The sequence below is a fragment of the Gopherus flavomarginatus genome, chromosome 3 (genome assembly GCF_025201925.1).
Source record: "Gopherus flavomarginatus isolate rGopFla2 chromosome 3, rGopFla2.mat.asm, whole genome shotgun sequence".
Classification (NCBI taxonomy): Eukaryota; Metazoa; Chordata; order Testudines; family Testudinidae; genus Gopherus; species Gopherus flavomarginatus.
Window position 1 is genome coordinate 37,861,892 of NC_066619.1, and position 19,698 is coordinate 37,881,589.

Sequence of the window (19,698 nt, forward strand, 5' to 3'; positions counted from 1 at the left end):
CCATGCACATAATTTCACATTGTCCATGCTGCAGGAGTTTAGTATTTATTAATGCTTTCTGTCATCAATTTAACTTCACAATGCTAGGATTTCATGTGCCTGTAGCCTTCAAACCACAAGTCTGAATTTCCTAAAAAGGATCATATATATAATTTAAGCACAACTGTCTCAAGTTAAAGGCCAGTCTAGTATATTAAGATGAAATGATACTATATTGTTTATATTAGCAATATTGTTTGTGACCATCATTCTTCATGGTTGATTCTGCATGCTTTAATATGCTACAGCACTATGCCAAGGGACACTTTAGAAAGAATCACTTTAACTGGATGATCTGGCATGTATTGCCATGGACAATCAGTTGTTTTGCTGCTCTAAGGCAAGTGCTGTCAAAGGAGCAGTCTAATATTGGAAGCACTAAATGTTATTGACTTGCCTGTGTCCTGACACTGTTTATGCAATCTGACTCATTTAAATCAGCTCCAGTTAGAAAGCTGCAAATGAACCACAGCTGCCTTTCCTTTTAGAAGCTGTCTTTTTCCAGTATGCTAGTGGCTCATTCAGAGGCGAAATTTTCTGTGGGAAATATAAGCCAGGCAAGGAAACACTCAGAGTCCACTTTTTCCCATTGATACATAGATGAAGTTCCCATTGATGTCCTTAAAAGTTGCACCCATATAATTGAGGGCAACTCATAGCTTGATGACACTAGTCCTTCCTGAATTGCTGTTAACTTTGTTTTCTTGGTTTCTCTCTCAACCACTGTTCCCAAAGTTTCCACTGGTCATAAAACCAAATAAGTTGACGTAAAATAATTTTTTTAAATTAGGAAAATAATATATTCCTCTGCTTTAAGTGGTTCTGAACAATGGCTGGTCACAAAAGCTTGAGAAATTGTATTTTTAGCTTGCATAAACAGGACCCATCTACCTTTGTTCTGATCTTCTCAGTGTCACTTTCACAGCTGCAGCAATTCAGAGCCTTCTTTGAGGATGTCCTTAGCTGAGAAATCCTCGAAGGACGCCTGAGTCTGTGGTCAAAAGCCTCAGGTTTGGCAGATATGCTGGCCTTACAGTAAGAGATGAAGATCCTGGAGCCATACAGGGTGATGCTGAATATCTTGGAGAAGGAGCTGGGGCATAAGGAAAGGAGAGGTGAAACTAATAGTTCATGAAATCTTCTTGGCAAATTTTTTCTCACATCTCTAGTTGGATGGAATGTTAAATGTGCTGTTCTTGCAAAAACTAATGTAATTTGATTGTATTGGGCTAGAAGTCTCAACCAGAAGTCTAACCTTTAAAGAGTGTGCATTGTTTGTTTATATAATTATGTATGCATAGTATGAAGCCAGAGTCTGTTCAGCATATAGAATATGGTAGGATCTGAGACTAAAATAGGGAAAGAACAAGTACAAAATTACTTAGACAAGTTAGATGTCTTCTAGTCTCCTGGGCCTGATGAAATCTATCCTAGAATATTCAAAGGAACTGACTGAGGAGATATCTGAGCCATTAGCAATTATCTTCAAAAAGTCATGGTGGACAGGAGAAATTCCAGAGGACTGGAAAAAATATAGTGCCAATCTATTAAAAGGGGAATAAGGTCAACCAGGGGAATTACAGACCAGTCAGTTTAACTTCAGTACCCGGAAAGATAATGGAACAAGTAATCAAGAAATCAATTTGCAAACACCTAGCAGATAATAAGGTGATAAGTAACAGCCAGTGTGGGTTTGTCAAGAACATATTTTATCAAATCAGCCTAATAGCTTTCTTTGACTGGGTAACAATGAAAACAATAACAATAGCAGAAAATATGGAAAAGTCTTGTGGATGGGGGAAGCAGTAGATGTGGTATATCTTGACTTTAGTAAGGCTTTTGATACTAACTCACATGACTGTGTCATAAACAAACTAGGGAAAGACAGCCTAGATGGTGCTATTATAAGGTGGATGCATAACTGGTTGGAAAACCGTTCCCAGGGAGTAGTTGTCAGTGGTTCATAGTGAAGCTGGAAGGGCATATCAAGTGCGGTCCCACAGGGATCGGTCCTGGGTTCGTTTTCTGTTCAATATCTTCATGAATGATTTAGATAATGGCATAGAGAGTACACGTATAAAGTTTGCGGATGATACCAAGCTGGGAGGGGTTTCAAATGCTTCAGAGAATAGGATTCAAATTCAAAAGAATCTGGACAAACTGGAGAAATGGTCTGAAGTAAATAGGATGAAATTCAATAAGGACAAATACAAAGTACTCCACTTAGGAAGGAACAATCAATTGCACACATACAAAATGGGAAATGACTGCCTAGGGAAGGAGTACTGCAGAAGGGTATATGGGGGGGAGTCATAGTGGATCACAAGCTAAATGTGAGTCAGGCAAAAAAAGCAAACCTCATTCTGGGATGTATTAGCAGGGGTGTGGTAAGCAAGACACAAGAAGTAATTCTTCTGCTCTGCTCCATGCTGATTAGGCCTCAACTGAGTATTGTGTCCAGTTCTGGGTGCCACATTTCAGGAAAGATGTGGACAAATTGGAGAAAGTACAGAGGAGAGAAGAGAAGACTGGGGGAGAGGGGCATGATAAAAGTTTTAAAGTACATAAAAGTTGTTATAAGGAGGAGGAAGAAAAAATGTTCTTAACCTCTGAGGCTAGGACAAGAAGCAATGGGAAATTTAAATTTCAGGAAGAGAGATTTAGGTTGGACATTAGGAAAAACTTCCTAACTATCAAGGTAGTTAAGCACTGGAATAAATTGCCTAAGGAGGTTGTGGAGTCTCCGTCATTGGAGGTTTTTTAAGAGCATGTTAGACAATCACCAGTTGGGTGGTCTAGATCAGTGGTTCGCAGCTCTAGGCCAATGGGGGCTGCAGGAAGCGGCGCGGGCCGAGGGACATGCTGGCCGCCCTTCCTGCAGGCCCCATTGGCCTGGAGCGGCGAACTACGGCCAGTGAGAGCCGTGATCGGCCAAACATGCGGACGCGGCTGGTAAACAAACTGGCCCAGCCCGCCAGGGGCTTTCCCTGAACAAGCGGCAGCCCAAGTTTGAGAACCACTGGTTTAGATAATACTTAATCCTGCCTTGAGTGCAGGGGACGGGGCTAGAAGACCTCTCAAGGTCCCATCCAGTCCTGCGATTCTATGATTCTACTTTTAAAATGCATTCCCTGTTTATAGTACTTAAGCGAAAGGGATTTTTAACCTATGCTTTTGAAACATTGCTCATCATGGTTTACCTTTTTCTATATTTGCAGCTATACTGTGTTCCGCATTGGCTCAGCTACACTTTTTATTGACACATGTTGATAACAGGTCATTTTTCTCAGATAGACCAGTTAGCATGTGTGAGGCTGAGCACACATTTCTGGCAAAAATATACTGGGTCATACGTGAATACACTAATTTGCCCACACACTCATATGTCCACCTCAGAAAACTGCTATCATGAATATTCACGGAATAGTGAGAGAAAGAGGTACAAAAGCCATCTAATTAAACAGAAATTCAGAATTCAAGAACTCATTCATGAGTAAATTTTCAAACTATTGTCTCAGCTCCACTCCCCAGCAGCTAACAATTAAGGAAAGTTTTTGTTTCTTTATATTGTGTATATATATTTTTTATGTTATGTTCTCACCTCCAGAGCCAAGGTCCTACATTTCATACAGTCACAGCCAGTCTGAACTGATGTTATTTTTTTCAGTGGGAAAACACTAGTGTTCGTAGCAGAACAAATCTCTCTGTGTATGGTGAGCTTGCAGAAAATAATGACCTGATTCTGGCAGAGAGGAAGGTAAAAGTAATTTACATTCTGCGTGGGTGGAGTGAATGGGAAGCAGAAGTTATCGAACCTGCCTCTGATACCTGAGAATACAGGTTACGGTGAAGACATGAGTCACTTGATCTTATGTCACAAAGCAGCAGAAATGTACCAAAACGCAGTAAGTGAACAGACTGAGGTTCAGAGAATTATCTTATTCTGGAGTTCCTATCATTTGGATGCTCCAGGATTACCAGTGTTTGACTATTAGTCCTGTTGCCCTCTTCTTACAGTGCATCTCTGCCTGTTGTTTCCCTCCTTGTCATGTGAGGGAGGTGAAAGAGTATCACCACTCCCACCCAGTACACTTAACTAGAAGATAAGGGAGAATAATCTTCTGGAAAAGAAGCCTTGTTCTTTAACGGGTATAAGGGAGATAAGTCCTCCAAATCCAATACCCTTTCCTAGGCAGAGATGCAGGGGGAAAAAGCTCCTAACCCTACTGTTACAAACCCTGTAGGCTCTTCTGTGTCTAACAAGCCACAGGTTCCCCTCACAGCCTCACATTCCCTTAGTGGATTTCTGGTGAAAACAGCCTTGTGGTCTTCCTCCCCTTCCCCTGACATCTTTCAGAGGATGGTGGCTGGTCCTCTCTTTTCTCAGGGATCTTCTATTATCTTATATCTGCTTGATCTGATTTTCCATCTTCATGGCTGATGTGAAGTGTTATGACATTGTTAGACAGATAGACAGATCTGGACATCAGAAATCTTAAACAGTTACATAATTGCAGAAAAATGTTTGTAGTGATGCGTGGACTACTTTGCATATGAATACATTAACGATCTGTCATATTTCCTTAGCATAAGAAGTGAGCAGATTTTAAGAGAATATGATTTTTTTAATGGATTTCAAGTGTTTTAATTACAAGCCTTTGGGATTCTAGTTAACTGTGAACAGAATTACTGAAAATCACGCTGATCACGTGGCTGCAAAACTAGAATGGTAGTTGCATCACCATGTTCTTCAGGACAATAACAATAATACCTATTTCTTACAGAGTGCTTTTCATCTATACATGTAATTGATTTACACTCTCATTTACTGATTGTGTAATTAAGTGGCTAGCTTAAGAAAAATAGAATCATAAGCAAAAATATTATAATTCTGTTTATGATTGATCATCCTGAAATCATTTATTCTTGTGTGAATGCTCACGCTTTCACTCTCTTGTCTCTCCCCATCTTCGTGTTTTCTTGTTGCAATGCTTCATGGTGGTAGTAGTGCTGAAAAGGACTTGGGGGTTATAGTGGATCACAAATTGAATATGAATCAACAATCTGATGCAGTCGACAAGGAGAGGAAACAATAGGCAGAAATGCACTGTCAGAGGATAGCAACAGGGTTTATTGTCAATATCATTCACAGGAGTGTAGTATGTAAGACATGGAAGATAACTGTCCTGTCCTATTCGTGAAGCCTCAGATGGAGAATTGTGTTTAGTTCTGGGCACCACACTTTAAGAAAGATGTGGATAAATTGGAGTGTGTCCAGAGCAAAAATGATGAATGGTTTAGAAAACCTGAACTATGCGGAAAGGTTTTTAAAATATAAAAAAGAGTATGTTTAGTTTTAAGAAAAGAAAACTTGAGGGTGGGGGGGCCTGATAATGGTCTTGTAAGGAGGCGCCCTGGCTCCCCGCCGCGCCTGAGAGGGACGAGCCAGAGCAGGTGCCTCAGTGGGCGGAGTCAGCACTGCCTGTCCCCACCCCCCGGAAGTCAAGGGGCGGGACAGGAAGTATAAAAGCCCGGCCCCAGCGCTCAGTTGGGAGCAGGCTGCCGGAGAGAACAGATGCTGGTGCCCGGGCTCCCGCCGGGCCCAGCCTGCCCCGCGCCCACTACCCAGAGGAGCGCTGGCCGGACCTGCCCCACGCCCACTACCCAGAGGAGCGCTGGCCGGACTTGCCTCAGACCCGGTACCCGGAGGAACGTTGGCCTGACCTGCCGTGTGCCCGATACCCCGAGGAGTGGCCTGAGCTTCCCCACGACCGGTACCCGGAGGAGCCCATGGTCTGGGACCCCCCAGACGACGCCGGCAAGGACCAGGTACCCAGAGAGGGGGAGGTTGGAAGTGGCCCGAGGGTAGCCAACCCTGGTTTGGCTCCTGAAGAGCCCGAACCCATGTCAGTGTGTTGCGGCCAGGATCCCCACTGACCGCAGCGGGTCTTGACCGCTGCTAGGGCCCCGGGCTGGAACGCCGTGGAGTGGGAGGGCCTGCGTTCCCCCTGCCACCCGTAACCGGGTGGCAGACTCCCCCTCTTCCCGCCTATTGCCACTGCTCTGCCCTGATCCAGAGGGCCAGAGCTAACTAGACTTGTGTTTGGTGCCCCGCCCGAACCAAGGGCTGGGCCCCCTTTGACTTTGCTACTGCTCTGTCCTGATCCAGAGGGCCAGGGCTAACTAGAACTTTTACTGCCCTGCCCTGCCAAGGGCCTGGGCTGATACTGTGTTTGCTCAGCCCCTGCTAGAGGCCTGAACTTGAACTGCTACTGCCCTGCCCTGCCCAAGGGCCGGGGCTTATTTACTTTGAGAGCCCCGACCCCGGCTAGAGGGCCAGGGCTCTACCTTGTTTGCAGACCCTGTACCCCCCTCAACACCTGCGGAGGGGCTAAGCCGACCCGGACTGCGGCGTGCTAGGAGGCGCCCTGGCTCCCCGCCGCGCCTGAGAGGGACGAGACCCGACACAACCAGTTTACAGGTCTTCGAATATGTTAAGGGCTGTTATAAAGAGGATAGTGATCAATTGTTCTCCATGTCCGCTGAAGGTAGGACAAGAAATGATGGGCTTAATCTGCAGCAAGGGAGATTTAGGTTAGACATTAGGAAAAGCTTTCTAACTATAAGGGTAGTTACACCTATTCCAGAGCTTCCTTAGGAGGTTATGGAATCCCCATCATTGGAGGTTTGTAAGAACAGGTTGGACAAACCCCTGTCAGGGATGATCTAGGTTTACTTGATCCTGTCTCAGCGCTGGGCGGGGGCTGGACTTGTTAACCTCTCGAGGTCCCTTTTAGCCCTACCTTTCTGTGATTCTGTACACAAAATTAATTCAAGCTCACTTAAACATGTAGGGCCTGATCCAGTTCATACTGACTTCAGTAGAGTTTCATTGACCACAGCTGGCATTAGATCAAACTCTGGAAGCCAATACTATATAAAGGAGTCCTTTCCATCCCCTTTGGAACATTGTTGATGTTAGCACAACTTCTCCATACCCTGTGCTCAGGGAACACAAACAATGGGGGAGGGGGGAATCCTGATCCTATTAAAGTCAATGAGAATTTTGCCATTGATTTTCCTGGGGTGAAAATTCTGTCCCCAGTAAAAACTGTAACTCCCCCTCTCCCCTGCATAAGTGCAAAAGGGAGAATGTTGCACCCCTTCCTTTAAACTTGGGACCTAGGCAATAGGAGCTACTGTCTGATTTCCTTTCTTTTTAAAGAGGAATAATCTTAGACATTTTTAGGACACCAATATGTGGCACTTCAAATGTCCCTGCCTGATGACTGCATAATTAGCAGTTGATAATGGGAAGTGATGTTCTCTTCCAAAGTGTCCTTATTTTGTGCTTGTAATAAAGAAGAACCTCTCTCAAGAACAAATCCTAACACTTTTCAGACTGCAAAATATGCCCCTAGCCATTACAGTTCAGGATTCCCCATCTACAAATGCTAATATCATTTTTGTTGCTAGTTAGTATTAGGAAATTCCATTCCCAGCTCCAGCAGGCATTAAGTGATTGAGTTAGAAATCAAAGGAAGTTAGAACAAGTAAAAATAGAGCAAGAGGGAAGCAGTGCAAATCTGCTGGAGGAGATCTATTTCAATGTATACAGTTATGAATTATTCACCTTTTCTAAGCCTTTTCTGTGTGTATTGTAGTGAGTCTTCTAGAGTTGTCTGTTTTTCCATTATAATCTCATGTTCCGGACTCAACAGGATTTGCACAAACCTTGTCTCAGGTTTTATTTCAGGTGGGTTCTTACCTGCGGAGTTTCTCCTTTGAGTTTTTGTTTTGAACAAGCACCTAACTGCAAAGAGAAATTCAGTTGAAACAGTTGTGTTGCAAGTTAAAGTAGACAAAATTATCAAATTCCACTTTGACTATAAATCTACCCAGTCGGGGCAACTTGGTCCTGCCAGAAAAGTTGTCAGTCATACTGAAACTGTTTCTTAAAGTATTTCTAACTGAAGTAGCCTTTATATTAAATACTGATCTGCTTCCCCAGCACTCAGAAAGCCCTAGGATTAAGAGAGAACAAAATACTTCTATCTGTTTGCAATTTTCCTGTCCCTGGGTTGTGCCAGATGCAGGAAGGCCAGACCCTTTTTTTCAACATCAAAATAAAATTCAATGTGATCTTCAGGGCCATCTTTCCAAAATAAACTCTGTGTCCACTATTGGTCTACCCTGCCATGGGTCATACGTAGACTGGAAATCTGTTAATGTTCAGTGGAGTCTGTCTAGGCCACTTCCCTCCCGTTCCTCCTTTCTGCTTCCCCCGTCCCCCGTCCCCCCCCACAGCAGTAGGAAGCTGTAGCTAGGTATGTGATAATGTCAAGAAATCAATCCTTTACTGTGGTCACCTGAAGAATTTCTGGAACAGAACCAGGAGTAGCTCAGTCCTACAAAAGACTGTCAGACTCTGCACAGCCTAATATCATGAAGGCTGTACAATGAGACCTGTACCTTTATTGAGTTAGTAACAGAGAGTGTCTGCTTATGGGGTACATTTCTTTCATAATTGATATTTTAGGGAGTTTGATGTAAATGCATCTAATTTCTATGAACTCTGATATGCCTGGAGAATCTGAAAATCTGCTTCTATGACTATTTAATGTCAAGATGATTTGTAATTTTCTATTTCCCTTTGGATGGAATCTTTGTACACCATGGCTAAATTAAGAGAAAATCCTTTGCGCCATATTAAAACAATTGCTGCTATGTAGCTCTCTTAAAAATTCCATTAAGGATTTAAACAAATTGAAAGAATGGCATTCCAGTGTACTAGTAAAGAAGCTGCATGTGTGTGATTTGTTTTTAAAAAAGACTTGTTTATAAAATAAGTAAGAAATACAGTAGGAAATTTTACAGTAATAAAATAAATAAGGAAATACAATACAGAGGAATTGCAGTTAACATTGGGAATCTTTCATAGTCTGCATTTCTCTGAAGACGTTATGAGCTTGATCCCTCATCCTTACAAGAAGAGCTGTCTCTAATTATGAGGTTTGAAAAAGAAGTCCCGCTGAAGTCAGTATAAATAGAAAATGCTGCAAAATCTCAACAGTCAAAAAATAGGCATATAACTGCCTGAAAACTCGCTTCTTCTCCCTCTCCTACAAAAGTGAATATAATAATAAAACAATAATAAATGAAACTCCACATTCACTCTTTAACAAAGCCATGAAGATGTGGACATATTTTTCTGTGTAACCAAACGAAGGTTAAGAGCAAGGTAACAGAAATTAACTCCTCCTTCAGAAGAATTGAGTTCACTGTTCTTCTTCAAACGAAGATACCCAACCAAAACCAAAACTTTTTGCAGAGATTCTTTCCAGTCTACAACCAAAATCTTTAAGAAGGAATGTTAACTACACTTTAGCACTACCTGACATCTTGGATCCTCACCTTAAAAAGGAAAGTTACTTCAGTATTTTCTGTATTCCCTGTATCTGTTCTAGAGAATATCTATTTTAGGCACTTACATGGCCACCTTGCAGTCTTTAATGTATTTGTTCTCACAGCATCCCTGTGAGGTAGAGAAGTGCTAATATCCCCATTATACAGATGGGGAACTGAGGCACAGAGAGAGCAAGTGACTTGCCCAGGGTCACCCAGGAGCTTCTGTAGCAGAGCAAGAGTTAAACCCAGGCCCCCACAGCACCGATGTGTGCTCTACCCACTAGACCATTCTTCCTGGAATACAGCAAATGTTGATTTCATGTTGCATAGTTACTTAAGGCACTTGAGCCGGTTTTAAGGGTGACCATGGTTCTACTTCTCAAACCTGGTAAATGATATGGGCCAAATGGAGGGGGTTAGCAGATCTGCACAGAACACAGATTAGGAATGGGTGTGTGCAAAGCTCACTTTTGCACTCCCCTAAATCTGGTGCTGCCTTTGGGTTGGGGTTGAACTCCATGTACCTGGGCTGCTCTAATCTATGCTAGTCATAAATGACACCAAAGTCCAAAACCCACCATTAGAATTGGGGTGCACAAAAATCTGGCTACCAGCAGCAGGGACTGCAAGTGGCCTAAGAACCTCTAGACTGCAGGAGGCTCACCCTTGCACTGGGGTGATTCACCATGGGTTTATTGCACTAGCTTTATCTAGGGCCAGATTGCAATGGCAATACTGTGCAAAGCAGTCAAACTTCACGAGAGAATCTGAACAAATATTTAAAAAAAAAAACCTTGCTCTCTCAAAAGAATGTCTTCACTTCATGCTCACTGCTACATAATGATGAAATTTAGCACTGAGTAGGTCCAAGCTCAAGCTGCAGAGCCATGACTACATTTGCAATCTGAACGTCCCCGTACCCCTTAGATGGCTCCCTAGAATTAATTGGAGGATTCTCAGAGTGTCCTTGTCATGGTATCAACCCCCACTCTGAACCTTAGCGTCCAAAAGATGGGGTACCAGCATGAATTCCTTTAAGCTCAATTACCAGCTTAGTACTTGTAGCGCTGCCACCAACCAGGAATTCCAGTGCCTGGTACACTCTGGTCCCCCCAAAACCTTGCCCGGGGACCCCCAAGATCCAGTCCCTCTGGATCTTAACACAAGGAACGTAAACTCTTTCCCTCACCGTTGCCTCTCCCAGGCTTCCCCTCCCTGGGTTACCCTGGAAGATCACTGTGATTCAAACTCCTTGAATCTTAAAACAGAGAGGAAAATTCACCTTCCCCCCTCCTTCTTTCTCCCCCTCCCAGACTCTCCCTGAGAGAGAAAGTAATCCTAACACAGAGAGAAATTAACCTTTCTCTCCCTTCCCTCCTTTTTCCCCACCAATTCCCTGGTGTATCCAGACCCAGTCTCCTGGGGTCTCACCAGAGTTAAAAAAAAAAAAATCAGGTTCTTAAACAAGAAAAGCTTTTAATTAAAGAAAGAAAAAACAGTAAAAATTATCTTTGTAAATTTAAGATGGAATATGTTACAGGGTCTTTCAGCTGTAGACACTGGGAACACCCTCCCAGCCCAAGTATACAAGTACAAATTAAAATCCTTTCAGCAAAATACAAATTTGAACGCCTTTCAGCCAAATACACATTTGAACTCTTCCCAGCCAAATACACATTTGCAAATAAAGAAAACAAACATAAGCCTAACTCGCCTTATCACCTAGTACTTACTATTTTGAATCTATAAGAACCTGTAACCAGGGAGATTGGAGAGAAACCTGGTTGCACATCTGGTCACTCTGAGAACCCAGAGGGAACAACAACCAAAAACTAACAGCACACACAAAAACTTCCCTCCCTCAAGATTTGAAAGTATCCTGTCCCCTGATTGGTCCTCTGGTCAGGTGACAGCCGGCTCACTGATCTTGTTAACCCTTTCCAGGCAAAAGAGATATGAAGTACTTCTGTTCTATTAACTCTTACTTATCTGTTTATGACAGTCCTCCTACAAAATGATGCAATTTAACAAGCCAACTGGCAGCATGGGGAAGGATGATTACATAACTGAAGTCTGGGGACACTGCTTTGAGACATTGGATACATGGGGGCTCATGGGAGAGGATATTTACATAGGTAGATTAGCTAATCCAGTGGCGTTTTTGCAAGATCAGGCAAGGGCTAAAAATGTAATTTAGGAAAACAAAGACCTACACCAAAGAAGGGAAAAGAACCCTAAACTTAAAAGGACTGAACTAACACATTTTATCGCTGTTACTTATTGACTATGCTATAAATATTATCAGAACATCTAAAATCAAATTAGCACATCAGACCTGCACAGTTTAGCTCTTGTGATATTTTTTCTACTTCCCTGGAAAGGACAACCATTTGCTGTACAGAATACTAGGTAATATTTTTTAAGCAAGATTTTATGGTATGTTAAATTCAGTGATTTAGGAGCTCACAGTGTCAGCAGAATCTCTTCTCATAATTGAATTGCAGCCTTATCGTTTGAGAACTCAGTGTGTAAATTAAAAGCACATGGGGCTGCCTCTTTCATATCTACGCCAATGAAGAATAAAATACATTCATGTGTGAATGTTGGATCGTGAAACCTGTCACATTTAGACTATAGGAAAACAGCTTGGAGAGTCATGAATAACAAAAGAAATGGGCCAGTGTGGATTCTGTGCTCAGTTTCCCAATATTTACTAATTTTGTGAGTCTGATGCATAATTTTTCCTTTAAAATCCCACAGGAGACAAATGCACTATAAATAAAACAGAGTATCGAGTGTTTCTTTTTCATAGAATCATAGACTTGGCCCCTATGCTGAGGCAGGGCCAAGTACACCTAAAACGTCCCTGTTGTGTTTGTCTAATCCAGGGGTAGGCAACCTATGGCACGGGTGCCGAAGGCAGCACGCGCGCTTATCTTCAGTGGCACTCACACTGCCTGGGTCCTGGCCACCGCTCTGGGGGGCTCTGCATTTTAATTTAATTTTAAATGAAGCTTCGTAAACATTTTAAAAACCTTATTTACTTTACATACAACAATAGTTTAGTTATATATTATAGACTTATATAAAGAGACCTTCTAAAAAGGTTAAAATGTATTACTGGCACGCAAAACCTTAAATCAGAGAATAAATGAAGACTCGGCGCACCACTGCTGAAACGTTGCCAATCCCTGGTCTAATCTGTTCTTAAAAAATTGGATGGTGGAGATTCCACAACATCCCTTGGTAACTTTTTCTAGTACATAACTACCTTATAGTTAGAAAGTTTTTCCTAATATCAGACCGAAATCTCCTTTGCTGCAGATTAAGTCCTTTACTACTTGTCCTATGTTCAGTGGACTTAGGGAACAATTGATCAGTGTATTCTTCATAACAGCACTTAACATATTTGAAGATTGTTTTCAGATCCCCCCTCAGTCGTCTTTTCACAAAACTAAACATGCCCAGTTTCGATAATCTTTTCTCATCAGTCATAATTTCTAAATCTTTTATCATATTTGTTGTCTCCTCTGGACTCTGTCCAGTTTGTCCACATCTTTCCTAAAGTGTGGTGCCCAAAACTGGACACTGTGCTTCAGCTGGGGCCTGCCTAGCGCCAAATGGAGCAGAACTTACTTCCCATGTCTTCTATACGACACGCCTGTTAATGCACCCCAGAATAATATTAGCATTTTTTGCAGCTGCATCACATTGTTGCTGCATATTCAATTTGTGATTCACTATAACTTCCAGATCAATTTCAGCAGCTATTCCCCATTTTGTATTTGATTTTTTCCCCTTCCTAAGGGGTAATACTTTTCACTTGTCTTTACTGAATTTCACCTTCTTGGTATCAGAACAGGTCTCTAATTTGTCACAGTTGTTTTGAATTCTAATCTTGTCCTCCGGAGTGCTTGCAACCCCTCCCAGCTTGGTGTCATCTACATTAAACACCTCAACCTTCTTGGTGTCATCCGTTCTCTCGTTGCCTTCTAAGTAGTGGACCTATACTTTCCTTTGACTTTCTCTTTTATATCATTCTCTTCCCAAATGCATTGTTCTTTAATTCTTTAGTCTACCTTCCCTACAAGGAAGTCTAAAAATTGAGTTGGTTATTGAAAAAATCAGTATTTTTCCCAGCAAAAGATAAAAGTGACCAGAAGCCAAACTAATGATCTGCTATTATTGGTTGCTCTGCTATTCTTCACAAGGATGCAATAGTGTCTTCAAATCTTTAGCCCAGGCCAGAGGACGCTCAGCAGGCACAAAGAAGAAACAAATACTAATTCTAGTTTAATGGATTTTTAGGTCAAGGAGCTGGCTTTTTTTCTCAAATACAACTTTTGGATGAAGAAGCTTGGTAGTCCCCCAGTACAATTTCCTTTGTCTACACAGAAAAGTTAACTATGTTGTTGTTTGTTGATGATGGTCTTGTTAATAGATGAACATGAAGGCTCTGTACTGAATGTAGTAAACAAGTTGTTGACCTAAATAACATTTTTCTTACCCATCAAGCCACGAGGTTTGGGATTTTAGGAAAGTGAGCCTTGCAGGTGTTTTGACAGAGTCAGTCACTCATACATGAAAGACTAAAACAGCCAAAAATAAAACAGAACTAAATTTTTTAAATCTTACAATCCTGATTTGACCTACTCTCGCTAACAAAATATCATATTGGTCTCATTTTACCAGAATCACAGTCAAATCCAATTACTCACATTGATTTTTGTGGGGATTTAACAGAATTGCTTTATAGTTCTTAATAAATGTTACACAAGTTTCCAGTTTTAGTTAAATTATTTATTTTAACAATTATGGGTAATGAAATTAGGTGCAAAGACTTGAATGCAAATCCATATACATGAATTAGCTCCAGAAGTGGTGTTTGAAATAATCAAAGGCTTGTACTAAGTTAGTAAATTGAATTAAAGAGGAAGTCACTAAATTGTACAGGGCCGACTCCTCCGCTAATAACAGAGAGGCATGGTCTGTGGCTCTCCATTAGCTTGGAAGAAATCTTTCCCCATCCTTATATTTATTTTATTGTCCAATAATACAGATCTAATACTATAATGATTTGAAACTAGTGACTCTGCCAGGAATTCCTGACCTTGGGATAGCAGCATGATATACAAACTTGCCAAAGGCATTTGAAAAAAAGCAGAATGTTATATTGGATATAAAATATACATTCTGAACAATTCCTGCATTGTTAATTATATGTATATCACAGTATATATCAGTAGCTTCTATCATTTTTTGTATTGTTGTCAGGTGATGCCTGAGCATCCACTCAAGTGCATAGTCTCCAATAGTCACAATTCCTTGTGGGTGAAATGACTTTCACCTCTGTCACCCTAAATTCATGGCTTGTGATGGAAAGAATGAATTTAGGGTCCAGTTCTATAAGGCGTGGAACAATCCAGCCCAAGCCAGCAAATCACTTCAGCATGTACTTAATTTAGTTCTATTGGCTTCTTTAGGACTGTTCAGGTGCTTAACTTTAAGCATATGCTTAAGTATTTTGCTACATTGGAGTAGTGTTTAGTACCTTGTAGGATTGAGTCCTTCATGTGAATACTGACACTTTGCCCAGGAGACTAGCTATCAGACACCTCTTTTGAAGTAGAGAAATCTCTATGATACGTAGGTGTTGTGTTTATACAGTGTTTTGAAGATACTGTACCAAACACTGTACTAGAGCTAAGTGTTAATAAGTAATTGCTTTATTATTTATCGGAGGAAAATGAAGTCAACCAAACACTTATGATCTAAGTAGTCTGGCCATATTAAATATGTAGAAGAGAAAATTGAATCTAAACTGAGTTCCCTGCATCATATGAGTTCCTGTTTCCTGTGTTCAGTCAAACAACTGCCACTGGTTCAAATGACCTTCCTTAGGTTAATGTAATTTATAGATTGGCTTCTGAGAGTTCTGCAGAGGTTGGGACTGTTGTAAAATTCTGCAGTTATATTCGTTACCAGAGCACCACTCTATTGCTCGTGATAATTTGTGTAAAAAGACTGAATCACAGTAACAGTATTATTAGCTATTTGCAGTAGTGCCCGCTATGTTCTAGGTTCTTTCCAAACATTTAAACAATCCCTGCTCTCAGAAGTGTGCAGGCTGTGGTCAAGGGAGAGGGAATGGGAATAACACTACATACAAAGTATATACACATCAACAAGGTTCACTATAGGCAGTATAGCAGAAGTGGGTTGTTCAGGTGGACTTGTGAACATGGCATGGCCTTGCTGGTGCGCTCTTACCATGCATAGAGGACTGCATGAAAGAAGGCATGGAGCTGATTATGTGAGTGAGATAGGTAGCTTTGGTGGAGCAAAGGAGATGGGAGGCAACACAAATTCTCACCCTGATGCGTCCCTGGTAGATGGTGGGGATGGATCAAAGCTGTGCTGGTGGTTGACCTCAGCCTGCCTCTTGTGTCAGGATAACACTTGGTGTAAGGAAGCAGCTGTCTTCTCAGTGCAGTCCCAGCTGCAGCAGAGCTACAGTGCCATGCTAATAGTGTCTAGAGGATTCTGACTGGCAAAGTGCCAGTTTATCTTAAGAATTTACTTGTATGTTTATCATGAGTGTGGGGTGGCAACCATCTCGGCCCATGCACTGGGGATTGAAGTGAGGACTTCCAGAGCTAAAAGCATGAACTGTTACAGCTTGAGCTAAAGCTCTTCAGCTAGGTTTCTAGCACACTCATCTCCTCTAAAGATGTGCACAGAAGGGGACCTGTAGCACATCCTCACCAGTGGGTTACGAGCATGCCATCTGAAACCTGATGGTTTTACTAAATGGGTTGTCAAATTTTCAACACCTTTAGTAGAGATGGTCTCTTGGATTTTCATCATCTGATAATTGAAACACATGACAAGCCTGATTCCTGTCCTCACTCAGGAAAAATGCTGTGATGATTTGGGGGACCTTTCTATGTACAATTTATAAATTCTGGTTGAATTTTTGAACCTCATGTATAACCCTAACCCTCAGTGTAAACCCTCAATGCAACGGAGATGATGACTGAGTTTGAAAGAAAAGAGAAGGATGGTCTTGTTTAAATACAGGCCTTGGATTTGGAAAATCTGAGTTTTATTCCTTTTTGTGCCACTATGTATGAGCAAATCACTTAATTTCTGTCTCTTGGTTATTGCATCTGTTAAAAGGGAATAACAACACTTGATTATTTAAAAGGGCTGTTGTGAGGCTTGGTTCATTAATAAGCCTCTGATTTAGTCACAGGTATTTTTTAGTAAAAGTCACAGACAGGTCACAGGCAATAAGCAAAAAGTCATGAACAGTGACCTGCCCCTGACTTTTACTAAAAATACCCCTAACTAAATCTTAGGTGCTGGGTTGGGGGGGGAGGGGTGGCTCAGAGCCTCGCCGCTGCTGCTGCTGCTCCTCTGGGCGGGGGCGGCCTGGGGCAGCTCCTGGGACCAGTTGCCTGGGGCTGCCAAAGCAGCAGACGGTGCATCTCGCCACAGCTGCTCAGGCGGCCATGTGGTCAGTTGCACCAACCACTGCAGCTACAGAAGTTACAGAGGTCCCGGAAAGTCACAGAATCCATGACTTTCATGACCTCCATGAAAGACTCACAGTTGTCTTATTCATTAATGATGACAAAGTGCTTTAAGAGTCTCTCAGAAGGAGGAGAAAGAGAGAGATTCCCATTGACTTTCCTGGGCCTTGTATCATGCCTATGTTGGAAAGGATTGTATCGTTATTAAGTGTTTTAGTATTCAACACTGAGACGGTAAGGGAGAGAGACTTCAGTACTGGTGCCTTTTGTCAAAGAGTAAGGCTCGCATTCCTATGCACCCCAAAATTCCAGTTCCCTTTGTTAGAATGAGGAAAAGGAATGTAGTATATGTAGCCTAATGCTAAAACAACAGCGCTGAACTAAGAAGTCATGTACCTTTTACAGACTTAAGTGATATTCTCTATTGCAGTGAATTTCACCCTTTGTGGCTGGTTGGATTTCCCCCTGCATTATTCTTCTACATTTTACCTTCTTTGTGACATTTCTTATTTGGAATTTTAAAACTCCAAATCTTATGAATTGTATATTGAGAGGTTTTCATGGGCCACCATTGAGAGTTATAAAGCCATTTTCCATGATCAGTCAGGACACTGTATTCTATCTACCACATCTGAGAAATTCTCCCACCCTTTTTTTTTTCTTCTTGGTTTCACTTTAATGTTCAGATATAAAAATGAGGGTGCCAGTTTTTTTGTGTTTGAGCCTATTCAAAATATATATATTATTGGGAGAGATGACAGTATAGCCGCAGAATCAATCATTCTTGAGAAGAATTATTATTATCTAGCTTATTAGTCGAATGGACATCTCATTTCACAGCAAAAGACTTCTTCATTTACAGCATATTATAAAAATAATAGGTAACTATGAAGTTCCAGTTCTATTTTAGATAAGCATATGCAAAGTCTTAATAAAAGAAAAGTTAGAATCCACAATCATTCTGAGGTTAGTGATTTTGCTCAAAGTTAAATTAAATTCTGCTAGGAGATGGGAGCTAGTGTGTGGATGTTTGGAAAAACAAAACTGAGTATAGTATATATGGCATTATTTGTGAAATAAATTCATAATTAATTATTGATTGACTCTTGTATTTACCTGTATTTTTGTGCCATTTAATTCTATGATCCTCCCAAATTCAAGCCACTTAAGCCTCTAGTCCAGTGTGTTAACAGTAATTTTGCTTTGTGTAATCTTTCCATAAATCCTTAAATTGTCATGGCTTCAGGCATTGCTATTTGCAAAAAGCCAAACACCCGTTTAAAAGCTGCTATGAACTCTTTTGGAAAGAGTACTAAAGCTAAGATGAGAAAAACACAGAAATACGCATATGTTGTGATCTGTAGGACAAACAAAACAGCTGTTCTCATCTTGTGAATGCAGGCATTATGGTGGGGCAGATACCAACAACAATAAAACGTTGAGGGCTTTTTTTTGGTAGTTTAATGTCTGGATCTCATTGTTTGCATAAGCCTAGATTTCATGGGACGAAAGGTTCACTTTTAGTTACACTTGTGGTGTTACAGATGTAATTTAGAGCAGAATTTGGCTCCATGCATTTTATTTATAAAGTAGCACTAGTTATAATTTGTTTAATAGCAACATGGTACTCATCACCATACAATACCCAACTGTAAAGACAGGCCCTGTTCTGAAGAGCTTGCAATCTACCTGCAAAATTTTCAAATCTAGGTACCTAAGGTTGGGCTTCTAAATTTGTGTATATGCACCTACATAGAAGGTAATTGATTTTTTTTTTCTCTCAAACTCTGAGAACCTGTAACTACCTCCTGAAGTTAATGAAAGCTTCAAATGCTCCGTATCAAATAAATATTAGTGTAACAAAACAACTCAGTAACATCACTTCAGTAAATGTTGCATATGAATTTACATTACAAACCATATTTTTCATTAGCCTAGAATTTCACCAAAAAAGTCGTTTAGGACAAGGGAAGAAATTAACATGACAATCAAATGTCCCACATTCAAAACTCATTTATCCTCTCAGATCAATATTAAAAGTCTGAAAATTAGGATAAATTTCAATGTTTAAGGGACTGAACACAGTCTCCAGGCTTAACTTTTGAATTGCTAGTATTTTGGCGTCCTTCAAAACGTATGTAACCCAGATCCAGCATTACCTTCACACTGGTGATGACAGGTTTCTTCAAAAAGACGTTGTTTGATTAAAGTAAGGTGGATTTCACAAAAATGTGGTCTGTACTTATGCTGCTGTTTTAAGCAAGCATCTCTGGAGTCTATATGGAGATGTCTATAAATAATTCTGGCAAATTCTTCTCCTTTCTTCTCTCTAGAGCAGTCAGTGGGTGAGTGAGGTTATACGTGTAGTGACTAAAATTCACTATCAGAATTTCACTTTTTTTGTGGTATCTCTGGAAAGCATATTAGATTAAGGCTCCTTTCTGTGGCTAAATCTTAGTTATGATCGTCTGTTCAAGATTTCCCTTTGGCTGTCAATCTTTCATACGCAGTCACATTTTGTGAGCTGTGGGATGATGATTCAATTATGTTTACCGAACAAAAGAACATGTCCCACATGTTAATCAAATCATGATAGAAATGGTCCTGAATTTTTATCTAGGCTCAAAGAACATATGACTGAGTGTCAGATAATGCAATTACTAGTTAATATGCTGGTCTCTATTATGACCAATGAAAAAACAAGTAGGAATCCTAT

The 19,698-nt window shown here is 41.0% G+C and overlaps 1 protein-coding gene across 3 annotated transcripts in view; it reads left to right on the forward strand.

Moving 5' to 3' along the window:
- RAB3C (RAB3C, member RAS oncogene family) overlaps positions 1 to 19,698 on the forward strand; it is a 239,913-nt gene that overhangs the window by 50,329 nt on the left and 169,886 nt on the right. The gene's annotated exons all lie outside the window — the stretch shown is intronic.